Source organism: Chiloscyllium plagiosum, unplaced genomic scaffold, assembly GCF_037043375.1.
Source record: "Chiloscyllium plagiosum isolate Xiang-an unplaced genomic scaffold, Cpla_swu_hap1 HiC_scaffold_13, whole genome shotgun sequence".
Classification (NCBI taxonomy): domain Eukaryota; kingdom Metazoa; phylum Chordata; class Chondrichthyes; order Orectolobiformes; family Hemiscylliidae; genus Chiloscyllium; species Chiloscyllium plagiosum.
This window is the reverse complement of record NW_028270151.1, coordinates 73,016,404-73,036,943: the sequence shown is the minus strand read 5'-3', so window position 1 is coordinate 73,036,943 and position 20,540 is coordinate 73,016,404. Positions and strand designations below refer to the sequence as shown.

Here is a 20,540-nt window from a genome sequence, read left to right as displayed (position 1 = left end):
ACGGATAGAACAGATCTAAAAGTTAAAGGTTTAAATTGGAGAAAGGCTAATTTTGACAGTATTAGGCAAGAACTTTCAAAAGCTGATTGGGGCAGATGTTCTCAGGTAAAGGTATGGCTGGAAAATGGGAAGCCTTCAGAAATGAGATAATGAGAATCCAGAGAAAGTATATTTCTTTTAGGGTGAAAGGAAAGGCTGGTAGGTATAGGGAATACTGGATGACTAAAGAAATTGAGGGTTTGGTTAAGAAAAAGAAGGAAACATATGTCAGGTATAGACAGGATAGATCGAGTGAATCCTCGGGAGAGTATAAAGGCAGTAGGAGTATACTTAAGAAGGAAATCAGGAGGGCAAAAAGGAGGCATGCGATAGCTTTGGCAAATAGAATTAAGGGCTTTTGCAAATATATTAAGGACAAAAGGGTAACTAGGGAGAAAATAGGGCCCCTCAAAGATCCGCAAGGTGGTCTTTGTGTGGAGCCGCAGAAAATGGGGGAGATACTAAATGAATATTTTGCATCAGTATTTACTATGGAAAAGGAAATGGAAGATATAGACTGTAGGGAAATAGATGGTGACATCTTGCAATATGTCCAGATTACAGAGGAGGAAGTGCTGGATGTCTTGAAAAGGTTAAAGGTGGATAAATCCCCAGGACACACTGGCAGTAGGAAACATATTTCCACTGATGGGTGAGTGCCGAACCAGAGGACACAGCTTAAAAATACGGGGTAGACCATTTAGGACAGAGCTCAGGAGAAACTTCTTCACCCAGAGAGTGGTGGCTGTGTGGAATGCTCTGCCCCAGAGGGCAGTGGAGGCCCACTCTCTGGATTCATTTAAGAAGGAGTTGGATAGAGCTCTCAAAGATAGTGGAATCAAGGGTTATGGAGATAAGGCAGGAACAGGATACTGATTAGGAATGATCAGCCATGATTATATTGAATGGCGGTGCATGCTCGAAGGGCTGAATGGCCTACTCCTGCACCCATTGTCTATTGTCTATTGACCTGATCAGGTGTACCCGAGAAATCTATGGTAAGCTAGAGAAGTGATTGCTGGGCCTCTTGCTGAGATATTTGTATCATCGATAGTCACAGGTGAGGTGCTGGAAGACTGGAGGTTGGCTAACTTGCTGCCACTGTTTAAGAAGGGTGGTAAGGACAAGCCAGGGAGCTATAGACCAGTGAGCCTGACGTCAGTGGTGGGCCAATTATTGGAAGGAATTCTGAGGGACAGGGTGTACGAATATTTGGAAAGGCAATGACTGATTAGGGATAGTAAACATGCCTTTGTGCCTGGGAAATCATGTCTCACAAACTTGGTTGAGTTTTTTGAAGAAGTAACAAAGAGGACTGATGATGGCAGAGCAGTAGATATGATCTATATGGACTTCAGTAAAGTGTTCGACAAGGTTTCCCATGGGAGACTGGTGAGCAAGGTTAGATCTTGTGGAACACAGGGAGAACTAGCCATTTGGATACAGAACTGGCTCAAAGGTAGAAGACAGAGGGTGGTGGTGGAGGGTTGTTTTTCAGACTGGAGGCCTGTGACCAGTGGAGTGCCACAAGGATTGGTGCTGGGTCCACTACTTTATATCATTTAAATAAATGATTTGGATGTGAGCATAAGAGGTACAGTTAGTAAGTTTGCAGGTGACACCAAAATTGGAGGTGTAGTGGACAGCAAAGAAGGTTACCTCCGATTACAACAGGACCTTGACCAGATGGGCCAATGAGCTGAGAAGTGGCAGATGGAGTTTAATTCAGATAAATGTGAGATGCTACATTTTGGGAAAGCAAATTTTAGCAGGACTTATACACTTAATGGTAAGGTCCTAGGGAATGTTGCTGAACAAAGAGACCTTGGAGTGCAGGTTCATAGCTCCTTGAAAGTGGAGTCACAGGTAGATAGGTTAGTGAAGAAGGCGTTTGGTAAGCTTTCTTTTATTGGTCAGAGTATTGTGTACATGAGTTGGGAGGTCATGTTGCGGCTGTACAGGGCATTGGTTAGGCCGTTGTCGGAATATTGCGTGCAGTTCTGGTCTCTTTCGTAATGGAAAAATTAGTCAGAACAAAACCTATTTCCATAGAACACATGTTATTCGGATGCATCACAGTTCAGTATAGCAGCTGCTCTACCTAAGACTAAGAAAGTACAGAGAGTTGTGTACGCAGCCCAGTCCACTACGAAAACCAGTCTTCCTTTCATTGATTTCATTTGAATTTGCCACTGCCTCAGGAAAGTGGCCAACATAATTGATGACCCCCTCCTGTCCTTGTTATTTTCCCATTTGAGGTATCCCTTAATCTGCAGCCAATACCACTTCCCATTCCCTGACTGGGACAGCAAAGTGACTGGTTTGGTTTGGAATTACAAAGTGGAATTGGATAAGGAAATGGAAAGGTAATTCAAATTGCCGCATTTGGAAAGAAGCTCACAAGTTGGGTTTTTTTTTAAATTGATGAGGTTACCACTTAACTCTGTTCCAATGTTTCCTTCAACAGCTGTTCAACTATCACATTACCTATATTTGAGAACATCCAAGCCTCTGTTGCCTGTATTTTGACATTCTCTCATCCTGTAGGTACTAATCCAAACTGGATCCCAGTCTGGCTACACCCTAATGTTAAAATGTTCAAACTTCTTTCTTTTTAAATCTCTCCATACCTTCAACCCTCTCTATCTTTCTAAATCCCTCCAGCCGCACACCTTTTCAGATCTCTGCACCTCTCAAATCCTATCATCTTTAAACATCCCACAATGTAATCGCTCCGCTCCTGATGCTTTCATACTCATGCTTTCAGCTGCCTGGGTTCTGAATTCTGGAATTCTCTCCCCAGTGTTTAACGTGATTTGCAAGCCATAGGAAATGTAATATGCAGAAAAACATTCTCTTAGAATGAATGGTTTGGGTCTGAAATGCACTGTCTGGTAATATGGTGGAGGCTGATTTCAATTGAGCCATACAAGGGGACATTGGATTGTTAGTTGAATAGATACGTATGAAATGCAGAGTCCATCCTCTGGGTAACTATTCAACTCACCCCATACTTAACTCATTCACCCTCACTTTCATCTGCCTCAGACCACAGATTCATTCCCCAAACTCTGACCTGAACCTTTCCTTGGAAGCAACACCAATGAGCACCCCTTGTTCCCCATTCCTGGCCCAACTTCCTCTTCCTCTGCTGCCTGCTCTGCACCCTGCACCGCCCCAAACCAGACCTGAATGCTCCTACTCACCTAATCCACCCCAAACGCTAGGTCACTTAGCCCCTTTTCTTCAATGCATCCTATCCACCTCACACCCTTCTCCTGACCCACTTGGCTTTGTGCCACTTGGCAAGCTACTCAGCTTGTATCCCACTTACTTATTAACATCGCCCTTACCTAATGCACATCCTATCAGAGAGCAACTATCAAAGTGGGTGTCTGTAAATCTGGACCTTTTTTATTGTCAGAATGTGGCAGCTGCTTGCGATGAAAGGGGGTTATGGTTTGTTTTCTCACTTTCTTGCCCCCACCCACACCCCTCACCCCCGCTGGCAGTTCTGCACTGCAAGGGAATTGACAGAATGGAATCATGGCTCATCCTTCCTGAAGGATGTTGGATCTTGATTTCATCACGTAAATGTGGAGCTCTCATCCTTTCATTTAAAAAAAAAGGGGGTCTTAAGTGGCAAACTGCATGAGATTGCCTTGCCTTCGAAAGTCCAGCCCATTATCTCTTCCAGGACACTACCTTTCACAACAGTCTGTATCATTAAAGCTGGCCAACGTGCATGTGAAGAATTTCCATTACATGAAAATAGTACTATTCATGGAGTTAGTTCTCATCACCTACTGTAGTCTATTTAAGAGGAAGAAAGGAAATTACAGGTAGCGGGCATCTCACACATTAGAGTAAACTAATCCAATGATGTACAATGTACTCTTTCAGCATTACAACTGTACTGTTAATTGAGGGCTGTACTACTACAAAGGAAGCTGGTGACATTAATATGATAACATATTTCTAACCACCCCTTGAGACTTCTCTGAGAAGTGTCTGGACTCTCTTGAGTAATATGGAATGAATTATATCTTCTACATGCTTTTCAGCTGGTTGCTCTGTTACCTTATCCCCTAAATTGTGTTCTGATGGTAGTTGAGACGTGGACAAAGAGGTTCCCTTTCAGTGAATAATTCCTCCCCAGGCGCCTGTACACTAATTGCTCTTTTTATTCAGTTCACCAACTACCACAGGGGGTTTCAGGTGACACTTAATGAGGGTGCTGGAGCCATTAGTGAGAAAACTAAGCCCATCAGATGAGAATCAGCCATGACCTTTTTGTTTCTGTACTGGCCAAGGATAGGACTTTCATTACCTGCTTATAGTTGGATATTTCTGGGATGCCAGGGAAACTTTATTTAATAAGTGTTATTCAGAGGTCTGATCTTTTCTAATGATTCTACAGAGTCATTGAACAAGTGCAAGCTCAAAGCTGAACCTAACTATGTACAACTGGAGCTTAAGAACGGGAACATCCCATTATTTATGATTGAATGGGTTGCAAAAGACCTTGATTTAGGAGTCTATCACACCACTATCAATATACTGTCTTATTTATTTATGCAGATGCGGATGTCATTGCATTTTCAACAAGTTTATGTATCCTACAGCTTGAGCTAAAAGCAATGTTTCACTGGAGTTAATTAATTTTAATTTCAGTGCAGGCAATTCTCTATCATTATGTCAGTTAAATTAACAACCGTGTCCACAAATTAAAATAGGACTGTAACAGGAAGAAATGGTACTCAAGGGAAATTAATAGTTTGCAGGAAAGAATAGACATCTAAATGATGTTGAGAACACATAACAAATTTGAGAGGCAAATGTGATGAGTGGTTTATCTATTGGTCAATGTTAGCTTTTACTCACCTATCTGGTTTATTTAATTTTAATTTTATTCCCACATGGGTGTCACTAGCTGGGCCAGCACTTATTGCACATCCCTAGCTGCCCATGAGAAGGTGGTGGTGAGCTGCTTTCTTGAACCACTGAAGTCCATGTGCTGTAGAGAGACCCAGAATGCCTTTTTCCAAAGGTAATTCCAGGATTTTTATCCAGGAACACTGAAGGACCAGCAATATATGCTGTCAGGATGGTGAGTGACTTGGAGGGGACATTATAGCTGGTGGTATTCCCATGTATCTACTGCCCTTGCCCTTCTCGATAGAAGTGGTTGAGAATTTGGAAGGGGCTATCTAAGGAGCCTTGGTGAATAATCCAGAAATTATCCACAGACCATCACATTTCCAGAAGATCATGAGTCTGTGGAGCTCTGCTACTACTGCTTTTTTGGGAAAACCAGTTTTTAATATTTTTAAGGCAAACAATAATAAGCAAAGGAGTGAAAGATTATCAGGATATGCAGAAATGTCAGTTTGAGGTTACAATCAGATAGTCATGATTTTAATAAATGGCGAAGCAGGCTCAAGGAGCTGAATGACCAAGTCCTTTTTGTTTTTATGTTGCCTGAATGGCCTTCAATTAGTTTTCAAAATGTCCGCCACTAAGTTATTAGATTCTTTTCCAGCTGATACCCCTGCTAGTAGTAAGAGTTTGTCTCAAACAGTGTTGCAGTGCTGTTTATTTGAACTCCCAAAATTAACTGGGCATGGCTCTTGTGGTATTGAAAAAGATCCAACAGATGTTTAGTACAACCAAGTATTATTAAGCATTACATTGCTCAGCCACATAAATGCTTGGGCTAGCAATGAGCTATTGCTTTACAACAGAGGGGCATGCATACAGTAATGCTTCAGGTGGTCAAAGGTAAGTTGAAGTATGAGATATTATTACCATCAGGTCACGTGCTGTGCTGCAGTGAAGTTATGAGTATATTTCTTAAAGGCATACTAACCATAACACCCAACTCAATGCCCTCAATTTAAAATCAGGGCCAGAATTTTCAACACAAATAGGGAATGTTAGGAGAAGAGCTAAAGAATTAGGTCTAAGATGGACTGAAAAAAATATGTTTTTTCAAAAATGAAAATGAGTTTTTAAAGATTTTTTGTTTTCCCACACTTGGTCTCCTTTTTAGTTTCTCCTATGATTTTTAAGTATGATTTTGTATTCTCTCTTCTTGGAATGTGAACCTTCTGTTGGTTTCCAGCTCAGGTTTCTGGGTGGAAATAATTAGATTACTCATAGAGATGTACAGCACAGAAACAGATCCTTCGGTCCAACTCATCCATGCCGACCAGATAATCTAACCTAATCTAGTCCCATTTGCCAGCACTTGGCCCATATGCCTCTAAACCCTTCCCACTCATATACCCATCCAGATGCCTTTTTAAATGCTGTATTTGTACCAGCCTCCACCACTTCCTCTGGCAGCTCATTCCACCCTCTGTGTGAAAAAGTTGCCCCTTATGTCTCTTTTATATCTTTGCCCTCTCACCCTAAACATATGCCCTTTAGTTCTGGACTCTCCCACCCCAGGGAAAATACCTTGTCTATTTACCCTATCCATGCCCGTCATGATTTTATAAATCATTATAAGGTCACCCCTCAGCCTCCGATGCTCCAGTGAAAAAAGCTGCAGCCTATTCAGCCTTTCCCTATAGTTCAAACCAACCAATGCTGGCAACATCCTTGTAAATCTTTTCTGAATCCTTTCAAGTTTCACAACATTCTTTCAATAGGAAGGATCCCAGAATTGTGCATACTATTCCAAAAGTGGCCAATCAATGTCCTCTACATCTGCACCATGACCTCTCAACTCCTGTACTCAGTGACCTTTTAGATTTCTCTAACATCTTTCAAGTATACAATGGATCTCGATCAGATGGGCCAAAGGCTAAGGAGTGGCAGATGGAGTTTACTTTAGATAAATGTGAGGTGCTGTATTTTGTGTGAGGTTTCTTTCATAATTTACCTTACCTATTTTTATTAATTTTATTTGTATCCCTTTGTTTATGCCTGAAAGTTTCCCAGTGTTTCAGCCTTCCAGAGGTCTGGAATAACTTTTCTGAAAGGGATATGGGCTGGCTGCTGGCAGGTGGGACTAGATTGGGTTAGGATATCTGGTCAGCATGGACAAGTTGGACCGAAGGGTCTGTTTCCATGCTGTACATCTCTATGACTCTATTTGTAACACGTCACCATACGCTCAACAAATGCTGTCGGCAGTTTTGTTTAAACTGAAAATAAGAGCTGTAAGACCACTCAGTGGGGAAAAAACACATTTTATTTTTGCTCTGAAGTAACAGTTTGAAATAGAAAGAGAGAGAGAGAGAGAACGAGCTCCCTCAGTGGACCACATGGATTTGCTTAAAGAGGGAGAAGGCCAAGATCAAGAAGCAGCTAAGCTTTAAATTTTCTTCTTGATGTGGGAAGTGATTTTGGAAAAGATGAAAATAATCTTTTTTTAAAAAGGAAGTCCTGAAGATTAACCAAGTTAGGGTAAAACTACTGGTGGGTTTGAGGAGTTAAAAGATAAGGTCTATGAGAAGAATTATTTGAGCAAAATGGTACATGAACACACAGAGTAACTTAAAAAACTTCAGCATCATATGGGAGGGAATCTGATGAAGAGTTACGAAAGACATTTTGGATACAAGCAATTTTGATGTGTGCTTAAGAGTTATACAGAGGAAACTCGATTATCCCAAGGAGATCTCGAGGTCTCAATAGAAACATTACATCAAAGACGTGTTTCCAAACTGATTGTGTCTTTTGTTTATAGTGATTAAAAGTCCTGCTGCCTTGTCTCCTGAATGGAGAGCGGACTTAACAGAAAACTTTGAGCCCCAGAGGAAAGACAATGAACCGAATAATTGATTATTTGAACGAAATAGTGCCCACCCATCTCGTTCAGATAATTGAGGTTTCTCTCTCGTTAGTAAGTTTGCAGATGACACCAAAATTGGAGATATAGTGGACAGTGAAGAAGGTTACTGCAGAGTACAACAGGATCTTGATCAGATGGGCCAATGGGCTGAGGAGTGGCAGATGGAGTTTAATTTAGATAAATGTGAGATGCTGCGTTTTGGAAAAGCAAATCTTATCAGGACTTGTACATTTAATGGTAAGGCCCTAGGGAGTGTTGCTGAACAAAGAGATCTTGGAGTGCAGGTTCATAGCTCCTTGAAAGTGGAGTCGCACGTAGATAGGATTGTGAAGAAGGCGTTTGGTATGCTTTCCTCTATTGGTCAGAATATTGAGTACAGGAGTTGGGAGGTCATGTTGTGGCTGTACAGGACATTAGTTAGGCCACTGTTGGAATATTGTGTACAGTTCTGGTCTCCTTCCTATCAGAAGGATGTTATGAAACTTGAAAGGGTTCAGAAAAGGTTTACAAAGGTGTTGCCAGAGTCCAAGGATTTGAGCTATAGGGAGAGGCTGAACAGGCTGGGGCTGCTTTCCCTGGAGCATCAGAGGCTGAGGGATGACCTTATAGAAGTTTATAAAATCATGAGGGGCATGGATAGGGTAAATAGGCAAGGTCTTTTCCCTGGGGTCGGGGAGTCCAGAACTAGAGGGCATAGGTTTAGGATGAGAGGGGAAAGATATAAAAGAGACCTAAGGGGCAACTTTTTCACACAGAGGGTGGTACGTGTGTGGAATGAGCTGCCAGAGGAAGTGGTTGAAGCTAGTACAATTGCAACATTTAAAAGGCATTTGCATGGGTGTATCAATAGGAAGGGTTTGGAGGGATATGGGTTGGGTGCTGGCAGTTGGGATTAGATTGAGTTGGGATATATGGTCGGCATGGACAAGTTGGACCAAAGGGTCTGTTTCTGTGCAATACATCTATGACTCTATGACTATAGTTGAAATTAATAAATAATCTTGAACCAGTTAAAGATGAAAAAAAGAAAGGAGCACACAACTCAAAGTTACTACTTCAATGCTGCTACAGCATGAAATGCAAGAATGTGGTATAAACCCTTTTGTTAATGATTGAAGCCTTTTATCAAGATAGTCAGATCACCAGCTAGTGTGACCCAAAATGCAAATAAGATCATATTGTGGGAGTTCTTTTGCTGACAATTTACAATTAAGCTGTGATAATGAATAGTGGATGAATTGAGGACTTGGGGAAGGAAAGCAATGGAAGGGATGAAGGAAGCTTCATTCTTTCCTGCAACAAGGGATGCAAGATAGAAATCAGGATGGATTAATTGGTACCATCTTGATGGGTTATTGTAGTACCGAGCAATGTATTTGCCCATTAGGTCTTCAGGGTATATAGTTACACACTTGATTAAGCAATGGTGTTCTTTTTTTATGGTGTATACTTACCATTTTATGAACTAACTAATTAAAAGTCCAGACTTGCACCAGTATTGTTTAACTTTCTGTATTATGAAATGGTCGATTTCTGCTACCACCGTAATTTGTATTTATTCCATGTATTCCTTATTCCTTCTCAATGTTTTAAATAGATGAAGAGAGAGGAAAAGTTATTGTTTGTAAAATGAGTGGCTGGGAACCTCTCAAAATGGAAAGCATTTTTTTAAAGTTCATCAGTTATCACTCCACTAAGTTTTTAAATCCTCTTAACAGGCTTGAATAAAACATAGGCAGCTGGTGACAGATGGCAAAAGCAAGGAACAAGTCAAAAATATCCAGATTGAACAATTTGAGCAGGTTTTGTTTACAGTAAAACTCCATAGTCCTGGAAAGGTGCAATTCACTTCTCAATTAACTGAATTCTCAACATAATTTTGGTAACTGTGTTGGTTCTTTGCAGTTTGAATAGTAGAACATGCAGATACATGTTTATATTTCATATTACTATTTCTTCTGTATTTTTTTCAAGAAAGTTGAATCTAAGCCCACTGCAAAGGTGTTAAGATTTAAACTATTCATAACACATTGTAGGTGAAAAGCACACCAGCATGGAATTTTGGCAAGTCTAAGACACTAAGTTAGATATTTATATTATTCTGTGAAATCAGATTCAAGTTGCAGTTGTGCTAGTTTAACCATGTCTTGTATTATTTTTAGTATCCCTAAAATCCATTTGGACCCCAATTTCCTTTAGGTTTAAAATGTGATGTAACATAAGCTACAGCTGTAGAAACGCCTGATGTGGTTCCCTCTACATCGGGGAGACAGGACGCCTTCTCGCAGAGTGGTTCAGAGAACATCTCCAGGACACCCGCACCAACCAACCCCACTGCCCCGTGGCCGAGCATTTTAACTCCCCCCTCCCACTCCGCCGAGGACATGCAGGTCCTGGGCCTCCTCCATTACCAAACCCTAACCACCTGACTCAAGGCAGAAGGAAGAATGCCTCATCTTCTGCCTTGAGACCCTCCAACCACATGGCATAAATGTGGATTTCACCAGTTTCGTCACTTGCCCCTCTCCCACCACCATCACCACCTTGTCCCAGTTCCAACCTTCCAACTCGGCACCACCCTCATGACCTGTCCTAGCTTTCCAACTTCCTACCCACCTATCTGCTCCACCCTCCTCTCCAACCTATCACCATTACCCCCACTTCTGTCTCCCTATTGCACTGTCAGCTTCCTCCTCCCCCAGTCATCCAACCGCCCCCTTTCATTTATCTCTCCATCCATTTGGCTCGCAAGCCTCATCCCTGATGATGGGCTCTTGCCCGAAATATTGATTCTCCTGCTCCTCGGATGCTGCCTGACCTGCTATGCTTTTGACTCTGGTCTCGACTCTGATCACCTGCATCTGCAGTCTTCACTTTCTCCAAATTCTATACCTTGCCTAATATGCAACCTGAATTGCTGTGTTGGATATGTTGTAATTGTCCTGTTCAAAGATGTTATTAAACACCCCTTGAGCAGGTGGGACATGAACATGCCAGACATAGTCCAGAAGCAGGGACACCACCATTGCACCACAAAAACCACTTGCTGTGCTGAATTGACAACTTGTTTCTCAGAATCAGCTGTTGCTCATTGGTCAGTTTTACCCTGCTAGTTCTTTGAGTCAGCAGTAGTTTATTAAGTCCACTATGAGTAAAGTGTAATTTGCCTTTTACCCAACGTGACTAGAAACACACACTGTGGTCACTTTTGGATTTTGTGTGTCTGCAAAATCCTGTTTTTGGGTGCACCAGGAGACTCAATTATCCATGACGAGGAAAGGGAAGACAATAAGGGAATATATGACAAACTGAATTGTTGGCTGGATTTGTCCATTTTTCACTCGACTTGATTACTTGTTCCATTCTATTCTGCTGCTGCAACATGACCTTCTATCTGTAGAGTGTACTACAGCAAGACACTAAAACTGCTTTGACATGTCCCTTCCTACCAAGAGATAAAAGCATTTAAAATTATTTGACCGTTTCAGAGTCACTCACCATTCCAATTTGGTCATGTATCAATACTTTTTTATTAGTTGGTTAGTTTTCTGTAATTCCTTACCTAACGCTACCATCATGGGAGCACTAGCACCATGCCGCTGTTCAAAACGATGGTCCACAACCTCTTTCTCAAGGCAGTGAGGAATGAACGTTGAATCCCACATTACTCACACCCCACAGCCAAATTGATTTGTCGTTAATGTTCAGTCATAACAGTTGATCTCAGTTGCTTCTGTAGTCAGAATTAAGTGAGTATACCAAGTATTTATGCTTTGAGTGTAGAGCAGGCTTACAATTGCCTCTGTAGATAATTTCAGTCTAAAAGAAATACAAGGGACTGTACCATTCCCTTTTGATACAGTAAGTTTTTTGAAGCAGAAGCTTCCAAGCTTGGAATATTCGTTGTCTGACATCTATCCATGAAAATACTAGTGAAATGCCTGAGTAATTCTGCTGTTACATTTGCTGAAGCTATCAAATGTTGTATGTAAGAATAATGGACTGAATAAGACATCAATGCATGAAATAAGCTGTGATATAATAGAAATTGCATGAATCAGGCCTTTATTGTTTGTTTAGTTTAGGTTGGCAGACTATTGTTCTGTTGTTGAGCCAAAGCCAAATCACTTATCTGGGAAAACAGTACAGTACTGGAAACCATACTTAAGCCAGCTTTGGAAAAGAGTCTAACTTTGCTGCAAAGGGAGTAAGAAAGCTGGATGATCATTGTCAAGTGGTAAATGACCAGGATACAATGTTGGGAGTGCTGGGGTCAGTGCTTGTAAGGTCGAGGAAATGTTAGTTGAGGTGCATGAATCAGTAACGATGTTTATCACAGGGTTGTTTTATTTGAATAGTGTCCAGGTCAAGAGCAGAAAAGCTTTCTGTGGCTAAGCTGAGGAAATCCAATGCTTTCCAGGGGCAGTCCCCACTTTGTCCTGTCTGACACTACCAATTCTCAACTTTTCTCTGTAGTTCTCCTCAAGTTGCCATTCACAATCAACCCAACAATGCATCCTGTTAATATGAATAACTGTCAAACTTGTGACATTAAGTGAAATATTGTATATAAGTGGCAACAGCTTACCCCTTACTGAAGTTTCCCAGCTTGACTATTCTTCTCCATCACTATGCCCCTGTCAAACCGCTGTGGTCTGATCTTTTCACTAAGTCATGACTGATGCCTCTCTTGCTCCTTATTATACAACTGCTTTTTTCAAAGAAAATGTAATTCTCTCACTTCTCTTTTAAAGTCCTTTATTGTCTGCCCCAACACCTTCCAATAACCTCTCTCAGATACTTTCCTTTCTCATCCTCTTTCAGCGTTTGAGTGATTTCCCTCATCCTCTGATTTCAATCTTCATTCTCAGATCATCTTGCTGTTTATCCCATGAATTCACTGACCTCTTGCTCTTACCTTTTCTCTCCAAATAACTATTCATAAACTACTCTTGGACCTAGTTGGCTTCCACAGTCATCTTCACGGAGTTATTTCTGACCACTCAGTCATATAACTCCTTCCAACTTAATATTTCTTCCTCTCCACCCTGCAGCAAATATTCCTCTCCAAGACCTTTTAAAATTGCATTTTTAAACTCTCAACTGCTTAAAGCAGTTGAATTTATCATTAAACATGAGCAGTCATTGAGTTGTTCAACCACTTGTGTCACCACAGGTGGGAGAGTATATACACAGAATATTTAACTTTTATATTTGGGTAAGGTACAGATCAAGAAATGAGCTTCTGAAATGCTGAAGCGAATACACATGTGAAAATTTTGATATATGTAAATGTAAAACTTGATTAACAGGTTTTGAAATTAAGTTGGTCAGTATTTTTTAAATGAGTCAAACCTGAAGTTGCATAAATGAGGTTGAAGTATCTCTGAATATGCAATTCCATTTTTAGAACATAGAGCAGTACAACACAGGAGCACACGCTTTGGCCCACGATGTTGTGCCAAACTTGATGCCAGGTTTAAACTCCTCCCTTCTGCCTGCCCATAGCCCATATCCCACCATCCCTTATTCATGTGCTTATCTAAAAGCCCACTAAATATCCCTATTGTGTCTGCCTGCACCACTACCCTGGTAGCATTTTTCAGGCGTCTACCGATGTGCTTAAAAAACAAAATTTGCCTCTCCATCTCCTTTGAACTTACCCCCTCTTAAATGCATACTCTCTTTTATTGAAGGAAACTCCTGACGCTTATTCTATGAGTTATTTTTGTTGGTACAATTACTTTATTGGTTTATATTTTGATAGGTTTTGCAGTGTTTAAGGAACTCAGCGCTTTTATGTTTTTAAGCATTAGGTTGAAGTAATATTGTTTCAAAATCAGTTTGCTGTTGAAATGATTCCATTTCACTGGATTATGTGATGCAGCAGTAAAGTAACATTTATTTACTAGGTAGTCAACCAGATAAATCATTTATTAAAGTTGTGGTTCTAAGCTTCCAATTGTTTGTAGTTCACATGTCAGCCATTGATGATTTTCTTTTACAGTACTCAGAATAATTGACAGGGATATGGCCGATACACTGTGATTTGTTGAACAATCTATTGATTAATTTAAAAACAAGTCTGAATAGATTCAACTCTCTTGGTTCACTCGGCTAAAACTGGATTGACCAAGAAACCAAACCAACCTGTTTGATTGAAGCAAATAGATTTTGAACCGTGTGTTGATGTCAAGGTAGAATAGTTAGCATAGGTACTTAATTTGCACTCTAGTATAACATGAATTTTATAATATATGCTATAGCGGCTATGAATGCAAATCATATTTTGAGTCCCTGTCATATTGTGCTGTTTGCTCCACCAATATATGAAGAGGGCAACTGCTGGCTGCTGTTCAATTGAACAATCTCAGGCACCAGCTATAGAATACACACAAGCACAGGCATTCAGTTCTGCTGTTCAAACTCCAACATTTTTTTTCAACCCTCCCTGAAGAAGTGCCTGATCAGAGAATTCTAGACAATCAAAACCAATCAAAAAAGAACCTTCTTCCTTTTGGGTAATATAATGTATTTAAAAACAGAACGACCAGATGGACCAGTTGATAGTTACAAGTTTGATTTTGGAGCTTCAAGTTTAACAAGAGATTATGAACAGGAGTAAGCATTTAGCTCCTTGAGATTGCTTCAGTGTTGAATTGGTTTGTGGCTGATTTGTATCCCACCTCTCTCTACTCATCTTCATTCCATAAAGACAAAAGGTCAGAGGTCAAGAATTTTGCAATGAGTAATTAACTTCCTGCTTCACTAATGCATGTCCATTATCTACAAGGCACAAGTCAAGAGTGTGATAGAATACTGCCCACTTATCTGGATGGGTGCAGCTCTGACAACCTTCAAAAAGCTTGGCACCATTCAGATCAATGCAGCCTGCTTAATTGTCCCAGTACCTCCAGTAATCATTTCCTTCAGACACGGTGGCAGCAGTGTATACTATCTATACTATGAACTGAGGCAAACTGCCAAGACTCCCTCAACACCACATTCCAAATCTGCAAACTTTGGTGGTGGATGTGGGTACAGTTACAATGTTTAAAAGACATTTAACTAATTATGTGAATAAGAAATGTTTGGAGCGACTTGGTCCAAGTGCAGGTAGGTGGGACTAGTTTAGTTTGGGATCATGGTTGGCATGGACTGATTGGACCAAAGGGTCTCTATGAAGCGGAAACCATGGATCAGCACATCGAACGACATGTGCAGCTATGCAGCTCAGAGGGAATTTTGACCTGTGAGTGCACCCCCATCTGGTTCACTAATGTCCTTTAGGGAAGGAAACTGCCACTCTTACCTGGTCTGGCCTACGTGTGACCTACAGCAATGTGGTTGATTCTTAACTGCCCTCTGGGCAATAGGTACTGGCCTAGTCAGCAATACCCTCATTCCATGAAGAAATAAGAAAAACACCTTAATGCCTGCTGCATTACAAGAAGCCAGCTCAAGAGTGCCTTGTTGAGGCCAATTCGGGATTGATGGACAATAAAAGTGGGTCATGCCAGAGATGAACACATTGTTAAAAAACTTTGCTACCCTTGCTGGAGCAAGAATCTATCAAACTCAATTTGTGAAAGATTCAATTCACTGAACTGCAAAAGCTTTCCTGGCAGGATTCCAGAATTCTCGTGATTATTTTCAATAAAGCAGTCTGCTTTCTGGCGTAATCTCTGAAAGGCTAATCTTTGACATTAACAATATGCCTCTTTGTCCTGGATTCATTAATCTGAGGAAACGGCTCCTCTCTATCCTTTTCAGTTCCTCCAATTATCTTACACACCTAATGATTAGTATTGATTCATTCTGTTCCAATCTATATTTAAGACTTATTTTCAGCAATGGGCATGATCTTTCTCCCTTACTCCTCACTGGTTTATGTACTTCTGCGTTTCAAGCTTCTGTTAGTTTCATCTCCCAGTCTCGCCTTTTCCTGCAAATGGCAGGATAGTATTCACTGATGAAGTAGTCCCATTGTTAGTCTCCTGACCTACCCTCCCAAACTTGCTGTGTAGCAAGATTGTTCTAAATGAATGAAAGCACATAGCTCTTTACTTTTTGCTGAATATAATTATACGTACAGGATTCAAGTCACGTTGAAAAACATCCAAGCAGAAGCTTTTTTTATCCAAGCCACAATAACTGCACATCAAAATATATGCAACAGACATTTTTCAGCAGTATTTGTTCTATAAGCAGGTAGCCTGAAAGGGTTAGCTTGGAAGCTTTTGTATAGTCACCCATTGAATATAAATACCTGTGTCTCTGGGAAGGTATAGTTATTCAGTTATTCACTTCTACAGGCTAAAACCATATAGCATAGGCCTGGCTATCATCTCATTGAGGTATCACCTAATTAAGGTAACCAGTCTTAAGCTAACATAGCCTGTTATTTTACTGTTATGCAATAAACTACTTTTGTTACTCTAGTATGTATCTTTACTGCTGAAGACTTTTATTAGTGTTTAATCTTTCACCACCTATACTAATTTATAAAGCTTACTAGTATTGAGGAGAAGGGTTCATGACAATAAATAACCCAAGAAAACCCATCAGAAAGAGATGTGGGCATTTATTATAATGGTAATTTCACACACACATCCCCAAGATGAATGAGAATTTTTAAACCTCTCTCTTTGATCGATTAAAGAAGACTTCTTGGTCTTCAATCACCTGAACTGACTGGCAGGGTTTTTTTTCCCATTTGTTCATGGGATGAGGTCATTGCTGGATAGGCCAGCATTTATTATCCATCCCTTTATTGCCCAGAAGGCAGTTAACAGTCAATCACCTTACTGTGGGTCTGGAGTTGCATGTAGGCCAGACCAGGTAAGGATGGCAGATTCCATCCTTTAGACACTGATGAACCAGAGGGGTCTTTCCAACCAATGGATTCATGATCATCATTAGACTCTTAATTCTAGATTTTTATTGGATTCAAATTCCACCATCTGCCATTATGGTTTTTGAATGAGAGTCCCCAGAACTAGGTCTCTGGATTAACAATCCAGTGATAACACTACTACACCATTAATTCCTTTATTGGAATATCATAACAGGAGGACAGCATTCAGCCCTTTCAGATTGCTCTGCCATTAAATGAGACTAAGGACAATCAGGTTGCAGTCTCAACTTCACTTTTCACTCTGTACAGCTCGTAAACATTGAAATCTATCACATTTTAGTCTCTATCCAACTTAGTCTTGAAGAAATTCAATGACCCATCCTCTGCTTGTCTGAGGAAGAGAATCTGACAGACTAATGAGCCTTGTAAAAGAAGCAAATTCTCTTCATATCCATTTCGAAAGTGAATAATCTTATTTTGAGCCTCTGTTCCCTGGATTTAATCTGTCCTATGAATGCATCCTGTTCATAAGACCATAAGAAAGAGGAACAGGATTTGGCTATTCAGCCCCTTGAGCGTGCTACTCTGGTCAATTGGGTCATGGCTGTCAAGTTGTCTCATACCACCACCCCTCCCCATTCAGACTCTGTCGTCAGTTTAGACTAAGTTCAACTCCTGTAAGGGAATCAGACCTTTGGTCTTTGAACCCAGAGACAAAACTGCAAACAATCCAGCTAAGTTGATTGTGTCCGTGTTCAGTATCTAGTGAAACCTGGTCATGGTTTGGAACAAGCAGTACAGCATATAAACCCTTGAAATGATCTATGATTTTCTTTTGGTTTTATTTAATTTCCTATAATTTCAGAGAGAAATGTTGCAATTATAAGCTTCTAATGTATGACATGTGGAGAGAGAGTTGCACAGATTTTCATTGGCAGAGTGTTGATCTTTATTGTCGAATTTCCAAAGCATCCTTTTCAAAATGAACAATTTACATATGTTCAAACTTAAAATCAATGGCAGAAAAAAAAGAGATAATGTCTTGGATGGGTTCTGATAGATACTACACCCAAGAACAGAGAAAGCTGTTCATTCTCTTTATGGTTGCTGGCAGGTTGGTTGTGTATTTTATTTCTGCGACAGAAATAAAATAATCTGTATGGTTTTGGGAAGTGGAAAATCACTCTGCGTTGTGAAAATGGCAATAAGCAACTCCTGTAAACAGAAATGGGATGATTAGATTCTATTCTGAGCACTTTATTGTGGCTTCTGGTGATGCAGTTATAATAATTTACAGTGAGATAAATTGAAGCTCTTAATGTATACCAGTAACGCTGTGGGCCTTTGGAGTCAGCGTGGGCTTCAGGTATGTGGTTCCTGGAGGCAGCTGGCTATTTAAATGGTCAACCATCTCTATTTTAAATACCACCTTGATAACCCCACTGTATAAAACCTAGAGTGAGCAGGATGAATCAGCACTGAGCTGGTCAGTTCTCAACACATTGCTTTTGGAGAGCCATTGACCCTTGGTTGAGATGAGGTACCTTTTAGATATGGTCCCAGGACACAGCAGGTGGGAAAGGAAAGAGTTTTAAGTGCTCTTTGGGATGGTTAACTGTGGAGAAGTTTATGTATGAAAGATGTCTAAACCCCTTATAATTGTTTAACATGTCACCATGTGTTTTTTTTAAATGAGTTTCCATGCTTTGTGCAATAGATTGTAGTCTGCAATGTAGAAGTTCAAGTAATGGAGCTTTAATTTTGTGTGTGGGTACTTGTGAATATGAACTGAGTTAGCATGATTGAAAGGGACGAGTGTGGTGGATGGAAGTGGGTACCATGTTGGATAAAGGGGTTATGAGGGGCTGTTGGGAATGAGTAGAGGGTGTTGTGTGGCATTGATGGGGACATAGATAGAAGACTCAGGTACTCCCAATCCCTCTTCACCATTCCTGTTGCCCTGCAAGCTGTTTTCCTCAAAAAGGTTCTTCTTTTCACACCCTTGTATCTCTTGTCCAATGTCTTCAATCAGAGTCCCCTTGTCCTTCAACCTTACTCATGGTTCCTGAGCAGGCATGTAGGGAAAAGGTTGAGAGTCCAGTTCCCTTGTCTATTCGGAGATCAAAGCTTGTTTTTCTGAGACTGAACAGTCTGATTTTTTTTTAATGTTCTGACAACATTTTTCCAACCACAAAAAAACCCTGGAGTATTATTGAGGTTACATCCAATGTGTAATTAAATGCAATATGGTTATGTGTATTTTGCACTGATACAGACCAATTTTATGTATAAGTCTAGCAACATATGGCAGAAATCAGGTATTTGGACTTTGAAAGAATCAGAGCCAACCACACTCAAAGTGGAAGAGTTTTGCGGTTGTGAAGAAGTTCAGTTCTGGTGACCAGAATATAACAGGAGCAATGTAAAAGCTCGAGGCAATTCTGAGGAAAGAAAATGAGGATGTTTCCTGCTGTTGGAGATGTGGGGGAATGAAATAAAGCCACATGGTTTATTTTCCCATAAAAGAGTTTGTGGTAGTATGTAAGATGACAAACAGCGTGGAAATTATTGACATTGTCACAAAGCTAGTTTCTTTTTTTCCCCTAATACTGTTCCTTGGCTCAAGGAGATTCTGTTCTTGATTTCTTTCAGAGGGGCTAAATACCAGGCTGGACTCCAATCAGTTTGGTTTGGTACAGAGATGAAAAGGATTTTGAGAGGCCTTTTGTTTATATGTAAACAGATGATAATTCAGGCCAAAGTGGTCATGTTTTCGAAGTGACCTGTATAATGATACGGGAAGTAGTCAGCTCTCTAGCTGAGCTGAGCAATTTTAGTTCAGTCTTGAATTGGTTGGAACTTCAATAGGGAGCTATGTGGAATCTCTCTCTCTCTCTTCTGCCCTTCAACCTGTAAATATGTGTTCCATTTTTGTTGGTTTTTAAAGGGAGTTTCCTTATTGGGACTGTTGTGTATATTCGGAATAGCATTATTAAATCTAGTTGGATAAGTTGAGTTCTGTAGGACTTCTTTATTCTGTTCTTTGTGTGTCATTGTATAATTTTGTAAATAAATGTTTGACTGTTTTAAAATCTAGTAGTCAACCTAGCTAACTTAATCCAAGTAATTTTCACTGTACACTTACCAAAACAAATTGCAAAGTTGTGGTCTGGAACTGCCTGCATAAGAATGTTTTGGCCTAGACCATAACATACATTTGAACTAATGTAAGGGCAAACTCCAGGTTCAGGTAGTGGCATATGATCAATAGACATCTTGTTTGAAACATGGACATGCAAATCTTGGAATCTCATTAGAAACAATTCTATTCTTAAATTGAGCTTTGGTGGGAAGGGGGCTTTTGGAGCTTAGATATAAATCAGGATGAGCTAACTGCCTTCCCTCTTGCATTTGATATGTAATTGTTTGAAATCATAAATGTACCATAACCTCAGAGACTGCTTTAAAAATCGCCATTTTAGCTAGGCTTTCTTTGTGAGCTTATTGTCACTAAAATACAAGATAAATTATAAAATACAGCAGGCACAGATTAGAAATGAAGTGAATTCAAAAAGAGAAATAGAAACAAATGTAGACCAATCCTTGGTTATCCATGATGAATCCATTGTGAAACATTATGGCCATTGAAGTGGATCATTCCCAAACTGCTGATCTTGATGGTTGAGTAACTATTGGAGATATTTAGTTATGGAGTTTATCTAATTTCCTTCAGCCAATGGCTTTGCTGTCTTGATATATTTACTGCAGTCTGAGAAAAAGAGATCATTTATTTTTATCTGCATGTGCAGCAGTGTCGAGTGGATGTTCTCCGCCATGTCT

At 40.2% G+C, this 20,540-nt stretch overlaps 1 protein-coding gene across 1 annotated transcript in view; it reads right to left on the bottom strand.

The window, feature by feature from the left end:
* LOC122555786 (ephrin type-A receptor 3) overlaps window positions 1–20,540 on the bottom strand; it is a 441,127-nt gene that overhangs the window by 66,832 nt on the left and 353,755 nt on the right. The window lies entirely within an intron of this gene.